At 44.1% G+C, this 20,435-nt stretch overlaps 1 pseudogene; it reads left to right on the top strand.

Annotated features, from left to right (window-relative positions):
- Nucleotides 1-945: 945 nt before the first annotated feature.
- LOC149157375 (18S ribosomal RNA) lies at nt 946-2,753 on the top strand (annotated as a pseudogene).
- Nucleotides 2,754-20,435: the final 17,682 nt, after the last annotated feature.

The raw sequence follows: 20,435 nt of genomic DNA, 5'->3' as shown, positions 1-20,435 counted from the left end.
ACTTAGAACTGGACAAAACTGGACCATTTCACCTGCTCCATAGTCAAGGTGCGTTGCATCCCACCTGAATACATACAGTAGGTGCGATGCATGTTCAAAAGCCCTTCTATGGGGTGCGATGGGCGAGAGTGGAAAAATGGCAGGGTCAATCCGCAAGGTGGAGGAGCATGGAATCTTCTAGAAACTTCTCCTGTGACACTTGCCTCTCTGCATTCGACCAGGGATGAGTAAGAGATCATCAATCTCCAAGTGGAATCAAGAACTATCAAAGAGAAGACACTAATCAAATCTCAAAAGCTGACTCATTCCCCTTGCAAACATCTATATATGGATCCCTCATCCCAGAGATCCAGAGGCTGGAATTTTGTATCTTGTAAGGAAGTGTTGTTGGTTTCCTGGTGCAATATCATAGTGTTGGGTGATCTAAGCTTTTCATGAGGTGAAGAAGGGCTTTCTTGCTGAGAGGATGATGCTGCGTCAGAACAATTGGTTGTAATCCTCTTTGCTCTTTCTTGATTATCAATAAAGCTATTCAAGTGTTCCTCCACATTCTTGTATGATTGATGATTTATGCATTTTTGTGGTCAATATACATCTGTTCCTATATTGTTTATGATAATAGATCTATGTTCTTGGATAGTGTTATGCTGCTTTGATTCTGCAGGTAATCTTTGAAGCTAGGTAGACAAGGAAGCGAGTGGCAAAGATCTATCAGAAGAGAGAGGAATCGAGCGCAAGACAGAGGTTAGTCTCCTTATTCTTCTCTCATCTATTTCTCATAAAGGAAAACAAAATTAGTTTTTAGTTTGTTTATTTCTAAGGTAGCTACCAGCCTTAGTGGGACTAGCAGTTCTGCATAGACACTAGTTTCCCGATAACAGATGGGTGTTCAGGTTGGCTCTTCATAAGAGAGCACCCAGAATTCCCTTTGAAGTGGGAGGGTGCTAACTAGTTGATCCTCCGAGTAGTCATATGCTTGTCTCAAAGATTAAGCCATGCATTTCTAAGTATGAACTAATTCAGACTACGAAACTGCGGATGGCTCATTAAATCAGTTATAGTTTATTCTTGATGGTACCATACTTCTCAGATAACCATAGTAATTCTAGAGCTAATACGTGCACCGAGTCCCAACTCTTTGGAAGGGATGCATTTTTTAGATAAAAGGCCAGCGTAGGCTTGCCCACTTCTCTGGTGAATCATGATAACTCGACGGATCACACAGCCCTTGTATTGGCAATTCTTCTTTCAAATTTCTGCGCTATCAACTTTCAATGGTAGGATAGAGGCCTACAATGGTGGTGACGGGTGACAGATAATTAGGGTTCAATTTCAGAGAGGGAGCCTAAGAAACGACTACCACATCCAAGGAAGGTAGCAGGCGCACAAATTACCTAATCCTAACATTGGGAGGTAGTGACAATAAATAACAATACTAGGCTCATCGAGTCTGGTAATTGGAATTAGTACAATCTAAATCCCTTAACGAGGATCCATTGGAGGGCAAGTATGGTGCCAACAACCATGGTAATTCCAGCTCCAATAACATATATTTAAGTTGTTACAGTGAAACATCTGGTAGTTGGATCTTGGGTCATGAAGGTCAGTATGCCTACTCGGTGTGCACCTGCCCTTCTGTCCCTTTTGTCAGCGGCATGCTCTTGGCCTTAATTAGCTGGGTTGTAGCTCTACCACTGTTACTTTGAAAAAATTAGAGTGCTCAAAGAAATCTTATGCTCTAAATACATTAGCATGGAATAACGTGATAGGAGTCTGGTCATATTGTGTTGGCCTTTAGGACCAGAGTAATGATTAATAGGGACTATCGCGGGCATTCGTATTTCATTATTAGGGGTGAAATTCTTGGATTTATGAAAGACAGACCACTGCGAAAGCATTTGCGAAGGATGTTTTCATTAATCAAGAATGAAAGTTGGAGGCTCAAAGATGATCAAATACCGTCCTAGTCTCAACCATAAATGATGCCAACCAAGGATCGACAAATTTTCTCTAAGGACTCCGCTAGCACCTTCTGAGAAATCAGAGTGTTTGGGTTCCTAGGGGAGTATGATTGCAAGGCTGAAACTTAAAGGAATTGACGAAAGGGCACCACCAGGAGTGGAGCATGTGGCTTAATTTGACTCAACACGGGGAAACTTACCAAGTGCAGACAGAGTAAAGATTGATAGATTGAGAGCTCTTTCTTGATTCTATGGGTGGTGGTGCATGGCCATTCTTAGTTGGTGGAGCAATTTGTCTGGTTAAATCTGATAATGAACAAGACCTCAGCCTGCTAACTAGATACATAGAGGTTCCCCTTTACAGCCAGCGTTTTAGAGGGACTATGGCCATTTAGGCCAAAGAAGTTTGAGGCAATAATAGGTCTGTGATGCCCTTATATGTTCTGGGCCACACGCGTGCTACACTGATGCAAACAATGAATTTTTCTTCTTGGTTCAAGAGGATCAAGAAATATTCTCATATTGCATCATGATGGGGATAGACTATTGCAATTATTGGTCTTCAACAAGGAATTCTAGGTAAGCGTGTGTCATCAACTCGTGTTGACTATGTCCCTACCCTTTGTACACACTACCTGTCACTCCTACCAATTCAATTATCCGATGAAGTGTTTAGATTGCGTCGATGATGGTGGTTCGCCGCCCTCGATGTCATGAGAAGTTCAATGAAGGTTTAGAGGAAGGAGAAGTCGTAACAAGGTTACTGTAGGTGAACTTGTAGTAGGATCATTGATAGTAGGGATTTTCTTTTTTGGTTCAAGTTGGTTAGGATTCGATTGCAATGTGGGACTGTGTGGTGTGTCTCTAGGGGAGTGGGTTTGGTGTTTGGCAAGAACATTTTTGGTTGATTGGCTTGAGGTAACGCTTATTTTTTCATGTGTTTGCTTGCAAGCCATGCTTCTGCTCGTTTCTATAGGGTGTTCGGAAGCTTGTTTCTTGGGAGCCCTTCTGATGATCTGTTCGACCAGGCATGGTTGTTGCAGTTGACGTGATTGGGAAATACGATGGATAAATTTAGATTCATTCGTAGCAATGGTGCTCGATCTTTTGTTCATTGGAAGGCATGGGCCAAGGGTGTGGGCTTCCATAGTTGGTTCTCTTGAAAAGGCGGTGGTGATTGATGTGTTGCTTGGATGGGATTTTTTGCTGGTGATTGGGTCAAGGGAGTGGTTACGCACACACCTGGTAGGTCAAACCTTCTGTGAGAGGAAATTTTCGCAGTGGGGTAAGTATGGGATGGATGAAGAGTGGTTCAGGGCATTGGGTTGTCCACCCTATTCCTCCCGACTGTTCCTTGATATGCCCTCATGGAAGGGTTGGGTGTCCAGGTAATGAAAAACCCCTCCCTCAGTTTGAGCTCCATTGAGATCGCAATTTTCCCCACCAATGGGCATGAGGGTGGCAATCTTATCTTGTGCCTTTGCTGTCGAGGGAATTCCTCGTCCTCTCGTGAGCTACTCCCCTTCTAAGGAAAAAAGAAGTAGTGGGTTGTGTCTTTGTTCCTCCCTTTGGATTGTGGGTTTTTTGTGGGACTTGGTCATTTCTTTGCTTCGTGGTGTGCACTTTGCGGATGTCCCTCTCTTTAGTGCCCTTTCACCATCGATGTGTTGGTGGCTCATGGCTTTCTCTAGCATTGAGTGTCAGCCCATGACAACTCCTCTTTGGAGTTTGATTTTTGACCCCCATTGACTTTCTCGCTGGAAAGGTTGTTGGGTGTTTTGTACACGGAGGGGTGCAATAGTGGCGTGGGTTTGTTATTAGTAGTCTATTTGTCATTTAAAGCCTTGTGTCGAGTTGGGGGGTTGTTTACCTCTCAGTAATGTTCTCCAGACACTGGTCTCATCACAACCCTTGTATTTTCTAGTGGTCAATTTTAGGTTGTGATTTATTTGCTTGGTTGTTTGATTGTGTTTTGTCATGTTGTAGGCTAGAAAGGGTGTTGTGTCATAATGTATGTGGGAGGGTGTGAACAGGTGGGATGCTTTTTGATTGGGTGCCTTGTTTGATTTCATTTTGGTTAGAGGACATCTACCCGGCGCGCTATTGAGTTTCTCTCTTTTCTTGGGATATTTGTTTCTTTGGTGTTGTTTTCTTCCCTTCTTCCTTTTGCCCCTAGATTTATGGAGAAGAGGTGGGATTGTTGTGGATTGGTGTTCGAGAAGGACGAAAAGTAGTGAGTTCCCAAGGTGGCCACCCTAGTCCTTCTCGATCACCGTCCCCTATAGTTCCCCCCTTTTTACGAAGGCACGAGGTTTGGGAAGCTTGTTCTCTATTTGAGCCTCCCCTTGTGAGCTGGTAACCACGTTTTATATCTCTTGCTTTCATGTTGTTTTCTTCCCTTCTTGCTTTTGGCCCCTAACTTTACTAAGAAAAGGTGGGATTGTTGTGGATTGGTGTTCAGAAAGGACGAAAATCAGTGTGAGTTCTAGGGGTCACCACCCTAGTCCTTCTCGATCATCTTCCCCTGCAGTTCCCCCCTTTCTGCAAAGGCATGAGGTTAGGGAAGCTTGTTCTTTGTTTTAGCTGTTACAGAGGTAAATCCTCTCTGCGGACAGAGACGATCCCTACTAGCCCAGACCGGGTCTAGCAACAATCACACAATGCTATCACGCAAGTTCCTAATTGCAAATAAAAAGTAGATGGTGAGAACCTACTTGGATCCCAATGCTAGTGTTTATCGAAGAGATGTCGCCTTCGTTCCTTTTCTTTGGCCAGTCACGATCCCCATGATCTCCGTGATGAGATACCTGCACACGCAAAGAACAACACGAAAACAAGCGTAAAATCTAGTAGATGCAATTATACATCAGTCAGAAAAGATGTAACTCAACATCAAACATGAAACAATGAGAGTGGAACCATAATGATAGTCATCTATTATTAATCAATAACAGAGAAGAGTACAACCAAAGTTCTGACGTCGAATCCTTCTCAAGAGGGCCCAGCCAGCAAGTCTCTTAAGCATTCACCCTTAGAGGTAGATCTCCCAAGAAAAAAGCTCTCTCTCACACAAGTTTACGCAAGAAAGCAACACTTCTCAACCTTCCTTGAGCTCTCTAGCAATCCCACACTTGTCACACCAACTACCTATCAAATTCACACACTAGCAGCAGCACTCTAAGCACTATCAATTCCACACAATCCAAACTAGTTGCTCATGGCAATGGTAGAGGCATAAATAGGAGAAGGAGTCTCCATGAATGGTGGGAGGATGAGCTTATCTCCAAGGAAGGTGGCTCAAATGACGAAACAGACATGCCAGAGAAGGGAGGGCGACATTTACAAGGCCAACAACCAGGTCTGGAGTCATCTGGAAGGCTGTTAGAACAAACTCGCCCAAACAAGATCAGCGCGGGTGTATAACTGAACTATAGCGCTGACATTGCATCTGAATAACAGGGAAGGTTATGTCAGCGCGACCCAATATGAATAGAAATTGCGCTGGTTCATGAAATTCGACCAGCGTGGGAAACACGTGTGCTTCCGCGCTGGCAGCGCATGCGTTCTATTATGAGGCGCCAATCAGCGCGGTTATTTTGATAACAGTTGTGATGATGGTAAAAAATTTGGCAAAGTGGGTCATTTGGCCACATTAGAGAGCATGAGCATGATTAATTTGAACTCATGACATAGTAGGGAGACAGGGAGACAGTGACAAATTACTGTGCAACAGATGCCCCCTAAAGCATGAAGCCCGAGAGAGTGGGAGGGGTGAAATTCTTTACAAAACTCGCTGAACTGGAACACCACCAAGAAGAATCTGCACGTATATACAATTGATATCTCTGAGAATCTATTACATGTAGTCTAGGCATGGGCGCAGCCATCCAAAAGACATATGAAGAAGGTCTGTGGTATGGATGCAGCCACCCAGCTAAAAAGAACATGGTGATAATAAGGTATGGTCGCAGCCATCCAAAATACTCAGGTATGGGCACAACCATCCATCAATGAGTCATGTAATGATCATAATAGTCCACAAAATCGCAACCTGGATTACAACAGACAAAGGTCCAGGGTCTTGTGCTCCATCCCGACCCAAAAAAAGTACAAGTCCAAGCATGTGAATACATGAGCTGAAGTCGAACATGCATGAACATCATCTGATTACTAGTCAATGATGAAAACTGTTAACAGACGCGAGAGGTACCACCAATAACGACAATGGTCCTTAAGGTACTTATAGGTACAATCTGCGGCGTGTGAATCAATGAGCTGGTGTCGAACACCCGCAGAATCATTCGATTGGAGGCCAATGAAGAAAACCTCACGTCGAACACGAAGAACCTACCATTGAGGCATGCAGGCTCTAAGGAACCTGAAGGGAGTCTCTAAGTCACCTTCCTGGATAATGAGCTGAAGTCGACAGGAAGTAACCTTGATCGAAGGTGGGCCATAATGCTTCCCACATCATCGACACGAGACAGAGAAGGATAAGGGATTTTGTGTGAGGTATCAGAGGAGGTTGCACTGTTGCAGAGGTCAACTTCTCTTGAACATATCGGCGGCACGACAGTGGATTTGGCAGTATCTGACATCAAATGAGCAGAGGTCATGGTGACAAGGCAATGAGCAAATGAGAGGCCAAATAGGATAACCCGAACCCACGGAGGCTAGTGTAAAACAAGATGAGAAATCCCTACCCAGACACGAATGCAGACTAGTGCCATGTTCAAGAGCGACATACTGCCGACACAACAATTATTACAGTTCCATTTTCCCCACCATTTCTGGCAGGTACCCCAATTATTTTTGGATGACAAGCTTGACGGGGATAGCATATGCTTGGAAAGTGTCATTTCGACGGTGTCCGATGTCATTAAGTTTTAACGAGTCTGACAAAGGAAGAACTCGGCATCTTTTCCTGTTTAGAGAGTCTGAAAAGACAGCGGAAAAGAAAAATCCAGGGGGGTCCTTTTTCGTAAAGTTGTGTCTCTCGAGCCCGAAAAAGTATAAAACAATGCTCGAAAGAACCGCCCGACCAGTGTGATCGAGGAGTATTTTTCGTAGGTAGTGACTCCGACCCGAAAAAGTAAAAAAACAGTCAGAAGTACGTCGTTTTGGAGCCAATAACGTTTTCGAAACGAAAAGAACCCGGCAATCTTTTTAGTTTAAACGGTCGAAAAAAGAGCTTAAAGGCGACTCGCCTCTCACTTTTTTTAACGAGTTGAGAGGGAGACTCAGCTATCTTTTCGTCTTTAAACGGTCGAAAAAGAGCTGAAAGCAGACCTTCATTTTTATTCTCTTTAACGAGTCAAAAAGGGAAAAATACTCGGCAATCTTTTCATATTTTACGAGTCAGAAAAGAGCTTAAAGGCGACTCGTCCTAGAGGAACGAGTGGTATAAAGGGTAGCAACTGGTTCCGACAACGGTGGAACTGCTCAAAACATGTAATGGTCAAGAGGCTGGCTGACAAAACCACTCATAAATGCGGTCCCTCAGGAAAGGTAAAACAACCAAGTGAAATGATATGATCGGCCAAAGAGATGGTGGCGATGGAATGAAAACAACCAAGGCTTATCTAGTAGCATTCAGTGGATTAAAATGGCAATCACGAGATGTAAATCGGGTATGGGTTCATTTTTACACAAGCTTGAAACATGGAGAACTCTGCTTGGATTCGGTTTCATGTTTGCACAAGCTTGAAACGAAAAACTATGCTTGTTATAAGTTCTCATGCCCCCAGCATAATAACGCAAATCGAGGTACATGCCCCCCAAGCTTCATTGCATTCAACAAAGTGGATGGAATGAAGGTTCACTCTCGAGATCTATGAAAGACTCGACTTGTATTTTACTAGATCTTAATCAAAAGACTCGATTTGGAAAGGGAGTTGTTTCATTTTTTAATGAGGTTGACACAGTAAAAGAACTAGCCTCATAACCCTTGTTTCATTTTTGAACGAGGTCGCCACAAGATCAAAACTATCCTCGGACTAAGCCTAGTTTCATTTTTTAAGGAGCTTGACACCGGAAAGGAACTATGCTCCAACACCGTGTTTCGTTTTTTAACGAGGTCGACACAAGATCAAAACTATCCTCGGACACCTAGTTTCATTTTTTAAGGAGCTTGACACATGAAAGCGAAATATGCTCCGACCAGATCCAGTTTCATTTTTTAAGGAGCTTGACATAGGAAAGTGAACTATGCTCCACCCGAACTTCATCATAATGAATAGAAAGTCGGGGCTGCCAAGATTGCCACTCCCGGTGGAAGGGAAACATCTTGGAAGTCAGGGCCCAATGCCCCCAGGACACTATGCACGATGGCGGCATCACTGGATCCAGGCATGGGATAGGTGGCCACGTAGTTGATCTGTGGTGGGGCAGATACAACTGGTGGATAAAAACTAGGAGGGGACGACAACGGCGCAGGAGGCAGCGGGGGACTAACGAACAACAATTGATCGATAGTCACAATTCTTCTATCATGTGGAAAACAAACCACACGGAAAAGCGAAGAAACGAGGGCCCCCATGGCGTAAACATAGTCGCGACCAAGGAGAAGACTAAAGTCTAAAACACCTTGGGTAACCAAGACGTCTATATAGACGATTTTGCCTCCCAAAGTAACAGGGAACTTCGGGAGGACTCCTAGAGATGGACAGGCTCCTCCGTCGAAGGCCAACAGATTTTGAGTGACTGGCCCAAGCTGCGGGGAACCTAAAGCTTGCCAAGTAGTGTACGACATAAGACTGACAGATGCCCCTTCATCCAAGACGGTGCCAGGTACTGCCTTAGCACAGGCATGTACTGTGATCTGGAAAGGCATATGGGATGGAAGGCGACCGGCGATCAGGCGATTCCAATCAAAGGAAGCGACCAGACTACTTGGTGGGGGAATCGTATGATTTCCCCCATGTGCTAAAGGAACCGAAGGAGAACCTTCGGGAGCAGCTGGGTTAAGAGAGTCATTTCGGGACTCAGGAGAATCCGAAGAGACGAAAAGAACATGGGCGTGATTCTCTTCCAAAACAGAGTGAGCGAGCAGTGGACTCGAGTCGACATTCTTTCTGACCAATGGTTGGTCTGGAACAGGCTGGACACAGCCGGGTTCGGGAAGAGGGGCCTAGACAAGAGAAGAATGTGAACCAATCTCATTGTCAGGAGGGGGATGATCTGCAGCTGCAGAAAGACGTTGATATCCAACGGGGAGTTGGGGTGAGGGAGCTGGGAGACTTTCCAAGACCTTGGAGGCTTTATCCATGAGTGGACAAAGGTGAAGGGGATGATTGCCTTCACAAAGTCTACAGGGGATTCGAATCTTCCCTTTCTCCTTACCTTTGTGAGTCGATAGGGGAACATCGCCGTGAGCCTCAGAGGACGATGTGGGGTGGGCCAGATCGTGAGACCATACTTCTAGTACCCTGGGAATGCCAGGAAAATCGCGAAGAAGATGGTCCTCATTGCATAATCGACAAGGAAACTTGACCTTCCGCAGAGGAGTAGAAGGTGGCCCGACTTCAGGTGTACTCAGAGTGAGAGCTGTAATTCTAGCCTCTCCCTTGGGGGCCTTATTCTTCTTCGTCTTCTTCTTCTTCTTCTTCTTAGCCACCAGGTTACTCGAATCGAGACTTTCACCAGGCGAAGTAGAAGATGAGGACGTAGAAGTAGGCATAGAAGGGGAGAGGTCCACCTTAGAATCAACATGATGTTGTTTAGGTAGAGGGACTGATTGATCAGACGGTGAGACAACAGGGACCAAAGAGGTTGAGAATAACCAAACTGGCAACCCAACAGTTAACCCTGGGAGGGACAAAGTTGCCATATAAGGAGCACCAACATTTCCAAAAGGAGCAAAATGACCAGGGTTCCCGTCAGAGGGAATCCCTGGGTTGGTGAACCCCGGAAAAGTTGCCATTGAGAATGAAAAGAAGCCTACTCAAGCTAACGTACACAAGATTTAACCAGGTAATGTTTATCGTGGCCAAATGAGTTTTAAGACGTAGAGACACAACTTGACCTTTTCATGTTTTAAGAGTCAAGAAAAGGAAGAAAAGATGACTCTAGTCTCCTTCGAATGTTTAATGAGCGCGAAGTGACAAGACGCCCACTGGCACCTTTTCTTTTAAGGAGTCCGAAAAGGATCAAAAGTGACTACTCTGGAGACTCTAGGCAGAGGGTTTTACCAGGCAATCCGTAAAACTGCTTATACACCTTGGTAATCGTATGAGAACCAAGGACTTCCTGTACTGCAGTCAATCTTCCCGAATTCTGTGTTCGGGCAAATAAAGAATCCCAAATCAAAATAGCCAGTCTTTCAATCAAACAGGGGCATTTCCCAGATCAACCCAGGAAATCCAAAAGACTGACAATTAATCCCCAAAACTTCAAAAGAGACCAAAACAAAAACTCAAAGCAAGAATGAACAAAAAGGGACAAAGGCGAGCTTCCCCAGTGGAGTCGCCAAATTGTTACAGAGGTAAATCCTCTCTGCGGACAGAGACGATCCCTACTAGCCTAGACCGGGTCTAGCAACAATCACACAATGCTATCATGCAAGTTCCTAATTGCAAATAAAAGTAGATGGTGAGAACCTACTTGGATTCCAACGCTAGTGTTCATCGAAGAGATGTCGCCTTCGTTCCTTTGCTTTGGCCGGTCACGATCCCCATGATCTCCGTGATGAGATACCTGCACACGCAAAGAACAACACGAAAACAAGCGTAAAATCTAGTAGATGAAATTATACATCAGTAAGAAAAGATGTAACTCAACATCAAGCATGAAACAATGAGAGTGGAACCATAATGATAGTCATCTATTATTAATGAATAACAGAGAAGAGTACAACCAAAGTTCTGACGTAGGATCCTTCTCAAGAGGGTCCAGCCAGCAAGTCTCTTAAGAATTCACCCTTAGAGGTAGATCTCCCAAGACAAAAGACTCTCTCTCTCACACAAGTTTACACAAGAAAGCAACACTTCACAACCTTCCTTGAGCTCTCTAGCAATCCCACACTTGTCACACCAACTACCTATCAAATTCACACACTAGCAGGAGCACTCCAAGCACTATCAATTCCACACAATCCAAACTAGCTGCTCATGGCAATGGTAGAGGCATAAATAGGAGAAGGAGTCTCCATGAATGGTGGGAGGATGAGCTTATCTCCAAGGAAGGTGGCTCAAATGACGAAACAGACATGCCAGAGAAGGGAGGGCGACATTTACAAGGCCAACAACTAGGTCTGGAGTCATCTAGAAGGCCAGCTGTTAGAACAAACTCACCCAAACAAGATCAGCGCGGGTGTATAACTGAACTGTAGCGCTGACATCGCATATGAATAACAGGGAAGGTTATGTCAGCGCAACCCAATATGAATAGAAATTGGGCTGGTTCATGAAATTCGACCAGCGCGGGAAACACATGTGCTTCCGCGCTGGCAGCGCATGCGTTCTATTATGAGGCGCCAGTCAGCGCGATTATTTTGATAATAGTCGCAATGATGGTAAAAACTTTGGCAAAGTGGGTCATTTGGCCACATTAGAGAGCATGAACATGATTAATTTGAACTCATGACACAGTAGGGAGACTGACAGGGAGACAGTGACAAATTACTGTGCAACATTAGTGTTATAGACATTTTTGTGCCTTCCAGCATGAAGCATGAAATGTCAATAATCTGAGGGATCCAAAGTCCCTAAACATGTTGTTCTTACCCTTAGAGGAACAAGGTCAGCAAACCACAGCACTGCAAATCAGTTCTCCACTGAAAAACACTCAAAAACAGGTCAATTTTGGATCATGTCAACTGCTCCACTGAGCACCTGCGCTGAATGTCAACTGCTCCATGGTGTACCTGCGCTGAATGTCAAGTTCATCAAAGGCTACCTGCGCTGAGCGTACTTGGACATGTGGAGGAATCTTTTCTCAATGTGCCAGTGCCCAGGAAGCTTCCAAAATGACACTTGGATCAGAAGATTCGCCTAATGATGAGTAAAGAGGTTCTAAAACTCCAAGTGGAAGGTAGAATCTCCGAGTGGACTCAAGAACTAAAAGAACAACCGGGGTTGAATAGGACAACAGTCACACATCAAGCTGACTTATCTTCACTCCAAAACTCTATATAAGGATCTCATCCCATGGGATCTGGAGGCCGGAATTTTGTGCAAATAATTGCTTTTGGTTTACAGTTGAGAGTATTGGGTGATTGCTTGAGGGAGGTGAAGAGGAGATTTCTTTCTGTCGGGAAGGTGATGCTGGATTGGACCTCTTATGCTTGTATCACCGCCTGAACCTTACTTTCTTCCATTAATAAAGCATTTGAGGTTCTTCTATTCGCATGTGTTTCAATGATGTATTGTCTTACTTGCGTATTTGATTTATGCTAATCCTTGAATCAATTATGAATGCATGCTTCTTGTAGTTTCCTTTTCTTGTCTTGTTTGCAGGATCTCGTGTAGCTGGGCCCGTGAGAAGACTTGGAGCTGGGAGCAAGTGGCAAAGAGAGGAGATTGGATCGACCATTTGCGCAAGACATCGGTAAGTGGATCTCTTCCTTTCATCTTTTGCATGTCATAAAGAAGTAATTTTAGATAGCTTTGCTTCAGCTGTTGCTAAGGAACTATCACCCTTAGAGTGGGATAGGGTCATTCCGTGTTGGATACTTTTCCCCACAACAGACTGGCGACTCCGCTGGGGACCGTGTCTTGTTGGTAGCTTGTGTTTCTTGCTATTCATTTCCTAAACAAAGGGAGTACCGAATCGAACTGCATTCGAATCCTTCGAATGCAAAGTAGAGGGCAGCTACTCTAGCTCAGTGCTGGGCATGTTTATGATTTGAAGAGCTGATCCACAAGGACTCTTTTTAGCTCTTTGTGATAGTGTTCATCTTCCTTAATCATCCTCTAGTGTATACTTGGCTGATAGCCTCTGATTTGGCCAAAAACCATTGATTTTTGAGCAATCTGTGACCCGGAATCTGAGAGAGACGAAAGTTTCCTCTTCAGTGCAGCTGCAGTGAAGGCTACCTGCGTTGCAATGCAGGTCTCGAAGGGGCTACCTACGTTGAATGTCAGATTGACAGTGCAGTACCTGCGCTGAACCAGTTTTGCATTGCACAACTGGGGTTCCCTGCTTTCTGTTGCCCAGTTTTCAATATTGTTTTTGTAGCCTGTTGTCAACCTGTATACCCATCTGAAACTATCTTTCTTTGCCATCATTCCACCTCAGTTGTATGAAGAAACCGTGATTGTTCTTATTGTATTTCTTGCTTTCATTCACAGTTTCCCGTAGCGAAAGTGAACTAGTCTTGCTGTGGCCTCTTGGATCTAGACCTGTGATAAAGTGTCGTTGTGATTCTAAGAGTTAGTTTATTGCTGTTCATAGCTGCTTGAGCATTTGCTTTCGTTATATGGTTCGAATTTCAGTGTTTCTTGTGTCGAAACGAGTGAATCTTAAGGTGTTCTTTTGATTATTGGATAAAAACTTGTTTGCTTTCGCTTGAAATTGAATTCGAAATTATACAACAGCTTTCTTTTTGTAATACATCAACATTAAGAAAGAAGAAAAGAAATACTTGCATTGTGCATGTGCATTTTGACAGTTTGCATATCGATTTAGGAAAAGTGCATCAGTGTGTGCTCTATGATCTGTTTGAAAAGATGATGTCTTTCTTTTCCCTCAGTAGTTAAGATTTTCATAAGTTGAAAGAATTGAAAAAAGCTTGCTTATCATTCTTAGACTGCATTTAGGAGTTGTATCATACATCACGTGGTGATCCATAAAGGCAAACTGCTAAGCAAGATCAACCTAAAACAAACTGAATTTACATAACAACGCTTTGAAACATAACGAAACACAGTAGAGGTCTAGGTAGAGACGTGTTCCGACGTCGTTAAACATAGTGACCGTCGATCTCTACGAAGGTGGGTGATTCCTCCTGAGGGACGATAGCACTAATACGGACTTGTGCTCCCGCGTACCGTCGCGTATATTGGGAGACCCCTATAGGAACAAAGCCTTTATCCATAGGAAGCCGTGTCGGCCGCCCTACTGATCGCGATGCAGTGAACACAGCATTCACGAAGATCGACCACTCGTACCGTAAAACGTATTCTGTGGTTTCGCGAAAGGTTTGGCACACCCTCTGCCTAGAACTCTAGAGTAGTTTCTTTTGGCCTTTTTCAAACTCTATAACTGAAAAAGTCCATCCGAGCATTTGTCACTTCGGGCTCGTTAATACATCGAAGGAGACTAGAGTCATCTTTAGCTTTCTCTCGACTCTTAAAAAGTGAAAAAGCAAGTTGTGTCTTAAAAGCGTCTAAAATTAATTCAATTCGAAAATACATTTTACCCTGTGTATTGTTGGTTGATCAAGTAATCCACAATCGTGGAAGAAATTCAATCGATGACCCGTCATTCGCGGAGGCTTACGAGTCGACCGTCTTTGTCTCCGGAATCGAAAACAACCCGGGCAAAGCGAACTCGTTCAACTGGTTCCAAATCTCCTGTCAAAGTTAGAACAAGTGTTCCAACGACATCTGAGGTTCCGGTTACTCCAAACATTTCTGGAGACCCTGCCCCTATTGAAGAAGTTCAACAGCCCCAGAGGGACAGTAACACTGATCCTAGTCTGAGAGCAAATACTTGTGTTACTGAATCAGTTCCATCAGTGATCGGTTCAGAGAGTCTTGCTCCTCAAACAACTGTTGCTGTCGAAACAACCCCTTCTTCAGCACCAGAAATATTCTATGGACCTGACGGTCTTCCTCTTCCACCTGGTCTGATCGCAATAGAGGAAATTGTAGAAGATCCGCAAGCAACTACTCCAACCCATTTTGGAGCAGGGATCACTCTATTTCCTTCTGCATCAGAAGCTAGCCTATCACCCAGAGAGGTTCCTAGAGAATCACTAGGCAATCTACTGGATAGACTCAAAATGTCTGAACAATCGTCAACATCTAGGACTGTGCCAAATGACACAGCGACAGCAGAACCCCCTGCAGTCACTCCGACAATGTTCGTTGGCGTACCATCTGTCCCTAGCTCTCAACAGCTGGAGAGAACCCCTTCGGGGGTTGTGACGACAGTATGGTCTGTTCCTGTTTGTTCTCCCGGGATAATACCCGGTAACTCCTGTGTTGGAACTCAACAAATTGATCCTTTCGGAAATCAGTTTGGGCAATCCGGTCCTCAAGGCTTGGTAAATCCTTTAAGTTCCGGACCACCACCGTATGGGGGGCAATATGCCTTTTCGTTACCCCCTCCGGGAAGTTACCCATACGGGAGTTCGCAACCATATTCAGGTTATACTGGAATAACTACAAGTGGTTGGATACCTATGCTACCCCAGCAACCAAGAGTTGTATATTCTATGCAACAACAAATGCCATTGACGAACATCCCGACGACACCAGCAATTGTGACTGTGTCGCAAGTTCAAACAATGCCTGTTGCATGTCAACCTCAGTTTTCTCAGGTTGTAATGCAACAACCCTTTGACCCTGCGACTCAACCACAATCGCCAACTGGCGGGGCGACACAAGCACAAACGGGTACCATTACCCCTCATCTTGGTCCAGTGGTGAGTATAGCACAACAACCAATGGCGTCACAACCGTGGTTGGTGTAGTATCAACAACCGCAATTCCAGCAAGTGTACCAAGGTACCGAGCAGCAGATTTTTGCAAACAGTGGACAACCGTACTTACAATACGGTCAAAGCCAACCACTTTATAGTGGATTAGTCCACCAACCATATCAATCATATCAGCATCAATTACATTATGCTGGTATGCAAAGACCAACTGCTCAGGCGATTCCATCGTATCCTGGGTACGCTTCGCCTAATCTGAGTCAACAGCTGCCATTCGTGGCAACTCTAGAGTTACCCGATTTACATCGGTTGACAAATGATCCAATTGCTTATGCCCCTTGGTGGCCAGCGATTCCTCACAAACTTCCCTCGGACATTCCTAAATTCAATGGAAATCCAAGTGAAGACCCGTCGAATCACGTCATGACTTTTCATCTGTGGTATTCATCGAACAATCTGAACGATGATTCGATAAGACTTCGCCTCTTCCAGAGGACTTTGACAGGTCCGGCGGCTAAATGGTATATAGAATTGCCGAGAGCCTCTTTCGACAATTTCAGCTCCTTAGCCACGACTTTCTTAACCCATTTTCAATTACCAATCAGGTATGAAATAGGAACCGAGATACTGACCAACTTCAAACAGACGACAGCTACTCACATATCTGATCATATACATGAGTGGCGTCGCCGTCGTAGGATGGTGAAAACATACGTTCCTGATCAGCTATTAGCCTAATGGTTTATAAAGTCATTACTTCCGGCTATAACGGAAGATGTGGCCAAGGGGGGAGTCGTAACAGAGGAGCAAGTCATCGCTCGTGCTCAATATTTAGACTTGGTATATACTCAGTCTGGCACACTCTACGACAAAATACCTGACGCCCCTAGACCTGAATTTTCAATTCCTCCCCCTCCTAAATCGAATATTGACTCTCATGCCAGAGATGGCGTGATTGGCACGGCAAGCGCGAAATCAAAAAAGGCTTCATCTCAGAAAGCCCGTAAGACTTCAGATCAAAATGCCCATGAAGAGATTCTTGCTTTGGAAGTAAATGCCATATCAGCAGATAAAGGCAAAGAACCCAATCAACCAGGAAGCAAGAAGAAGCAAAACAAAGGGAAGAAGAAGAAACAGGATGATTCGTCACCTGAGAAAACTTCTTCAAACCCTCCTGGGAAAGGGAAACCAAAAAGTCCATGTTTTATATGTGACAAGGATCCTTGGACACAAGATTGTCCGTACAAAGCTGAGCTCAAGAGATTCTTTAAAAGTCCAAAGAACCCAGCTGTGTTAACTGATCCATTTCCCAATCCAGGTCAAAATATGGTTGATAGTGGAAATGCTTCCCCGTCACAAGTGCTAATGTTATCGATCTCCAAGCAGCAGAATGATGCTTTGATTTCGACAAGGAACAAAGATTACAGGAATCCGCAACTGTCAAACGAAAAAGGTAAAGATCAACCTAGTAGTTCGACAACAACTTCGACAGAAGTTGTCCCACCCATAATGCCAGAGTTAACAATAAAACCGCCTAAGGGTGTAGTACACAAGTCGACCTTTAATCCTCGTGCCAGAGCGGCGCAACATTATAACATAGTAGAAGATTTGGCCCAATCGCCATCCGCTATGTCGACTCTAGAAGTACTACAAAATTGTCCATCCCAAAGGCAGGCATTGTTATCGGCAATAGGGGGGTTGATCCTAAGGATTCCAATCTTGTGTCCTTTGATCACAAAGGGTATGATCCTCAGTTACCAGCCCAACTAGCTTTCCTTATTCAAGTGAAAGCCCTTAACAAAACTGTTCACCGAACAATTATTGACGAGGGGGCATCTACATGTATTATGTCGATGAGTTGCTGGAAAACGTTAGGGTCACCAACCTTGTCGAGATCTTCGACAACACTAAAGGCTTTCGACGGTAGGACATATACCCCTTACGGTATCTTAAGTAACTTGAAAGTTGAACTAGGTGGAAAAACAGTAGAAATTGATGTTGAAGTCATAGATGGAAATCTAGATTACAACATCCTACTGGGAAGACCATGGATTTATGCCATGGCAGCTGTCGTGTCGACTTATTTTAGGAAGATCGCATTCCCGTTTGAAGGAGGGATTACGGTCGTCGACCAACAGAATTTCCTCCTTAATGGTTCACAAGTTACGGGAAGCATTCCCATGATCGATGAGAACGACCATTCAATTCAAGATATAGGAGTAGGCCTGTTGAAAGACCCCACGATGATGGGGACTTTCTCGCTACCAAATCATACGTACATAGGAAATGTACCATTGGTGGCAACCTGCAGCATGATATCTTCCACGAAGGTCGCAAAAGACAAAGTCATCATGGATCGTGCAATGGTTTTGCACCCGAGCCCAATCGAAATATTGTCGCAATCAATGTTTCAGGCATGGGAGACGAGCCCAAATCAACGCTCGTCAAGCATTTGGGTAGATAGGTCAGGAGAATGTGGTACCCCTTTGGATCCTTGGTCACGAGTGCATGCAAGTGATGAAGGAATCCTGCAGTCAATGTTGATTGAGGGGGCACCATGGGATGATAACCACCATTGTTCCCTTCCTAAGGAAGATACTCAAGGCGACTTGTATCACCCTTCAGTATTTGAATTCCTAACGAATACTGTAAATATGGTGGATTCCGAGAGAAACCTATCCAATATAGAAGAAACTATAGCCATAAATATCTCGACCAAAACAAACATTGTAGAGAATATTTATGTCGGCAAAGGTTGTTCCCCTTCAGAACAAGAAATGTATAAAGCTCTTTTCCGCGAATTTAGAGATGTCTTTGCTTGGTCATATGATGAAATGCCAGGCATTGACTCGAGTATCGTTGAACATGAAATTAAGATGTATCCTGATGTCAAACCAGTGAGACAATGGCTTCGGCAGGTGCACCCCAAGAAAGCCGCTGCCATTAAGGCAGAAGTTGAGAAGCTTCTCCATGCTGGTTTCGTCTACCCGGTTCCTCTAACCGATTGGGTATCAAATATTGTCCCTGTTATGAAAAAACAAGGAACAATACGAGTGTGCGTTGATTATAGGGATGTAAATCAAGCTTGTCCAAAGGAAAACTACCCTACACCCTTCATCGACTAGATAATTGATGAATACGCCGGATGTGAAATCTTTTCTTTTATGGACGGATTTTCCGGGTATAATCAAATTAATATCCGCCCACAGGACCAGTCAAAGACTGCATTTATTTGTCCGTGGGGCACATTCGCTTATCGAAAATTACCCTTTGGTTTAAAGAACGCAGGGGCGACGTTTAAGAGAGCAATGAATTATGCTTTCCATGACATCAAGAACATCGTTCAACCTTATCTCGACGATCTTTCGGCTCATTCGCAAAAGCGGACTGATCATCCGCAGCATTTAAGAGCGATATTTCTACGTTGCCGACACTACAAGATAAGACTCAACCCGCACAAATGTGTGTTTTGCGTCGGTTCTGGTTGTTTACTTGGCTTTATAGTCTCAAAGGACGGGATTCGTCTCGACCCTTGCAAGGTGTAGGCAATCATTAATTTGCCTCCACCTTCGAACTTGCTTCAGATTCTGAAACTCCAAGGGAAAGCAAACTTTCTAAGGAGGTTCATTCCAAATTACGCAGAACTTGCCAAAGGTTATACCCATCTCTTGAAAAAGGATGTACCTTTCGTCTGGGACCAGGTTACGCAAGCTTCCTTTGATGCTTTGAAAGAAGCGCTAGTAAAAGCATCATTAATGTACGCCCCGGACTATCAAAGAGACTTTAACCTGTATCTGGCTGCAACAGATACGACCATTGCAATGGTTTTAGTTCAAGAAGTCGATGGAACTGAACACCCTATATATTATTTAAGTAAAAACTTAAATGATACGGAAAGTAAATATTCTCATGTTGAAAAGCTAGCACTGGCAGCTGTTCAAGCGATACAAAGATTTCGGCATTATGTCCTCTTCAGGAAGACCACCGTATTGTCAGATTGCAACCCCATGACTTATATACTGTCGCGACAGTTGCTTGGGGGAAAATATTCTAAATGGATAGCTATCCTTCAAGATTTTGATCTGGAATTTGTCAAATCCAAATCAAAGAAAGCTTTAGTTTTCGCAGAATTATTATGCGATCTCCCATCATCGTCCAACGATGACACTTCCCAAGAAACAATCGTGGACGAAACTTTGTTTCTGATATCAGCAAGTGACGAGTGGTATGGAGATATAATAGTTTATCTCCAAACCCAAAAGTTTCGGCAAGACACCTCCCACTCAGAACAAAAACGCATTCGATACCAAGCAAAAGACTACATGATCGTCGGTGATACGCTTTACCGTTGTGGTATCGATACGGTTCTAAGAAGGTGTCTCACTCACGAGGAGGCCGAAAAAGCCCTGAATGAATGTCATTCAGGCACCTGTGGGGGGCATCAATCTGGATATGCTACAGCACAAAAAATCTTACGAGCAGGATACTTCTCGCCAACCATGTTCAAAGATTGCATAACCGCAGTTAGAAGTTGCCATGCTTGTCAAATTTTTGATAGAAAAACTAGAAAACCCCCCGCTCCTTTACAACCAATAATAGCTGTCGGGCCTTTCGCCAAATGGGGCATCGATTTCATGCAATGTAACCCCACCTCGACCGGGGGGCATGGGTATATTATAGTCGCAGTTGACTATTTTACCAAATGGGTCGAGGCGATGCCTACATTGGATAATACTGGCGAAACAACAGCCCTATTTCTTTTTAATCATGTAGTCGCCAGATTCGGCGTACCACAGGCCATAGTAACAGATCATGGATCGCATTTTTGCAATCACATGATGGTTGAATTAACTGCCAAACTAGGATTGTCTCAC

This window comes from Pinus tabuliformis, chromosome 5_2 (assembly GCF_031772625.1).
Source record: "Pinus tabuliformis cultivar Carrire ecotype Pingquan chromosome 5_2, CPIR1, whole genome shotgun sequence".
Taxonomy (NCBI): Eukaryota; Viridiplantae; Streptophyta; class Pinopsida; order Pinales; family Pinaceae; genus Pinus; species Pinus tabuliformis.
Note: the sequence above shows the minus strand (reverse complement) of the source record. Positions and strands in the feature narration are given on the sequence as shown.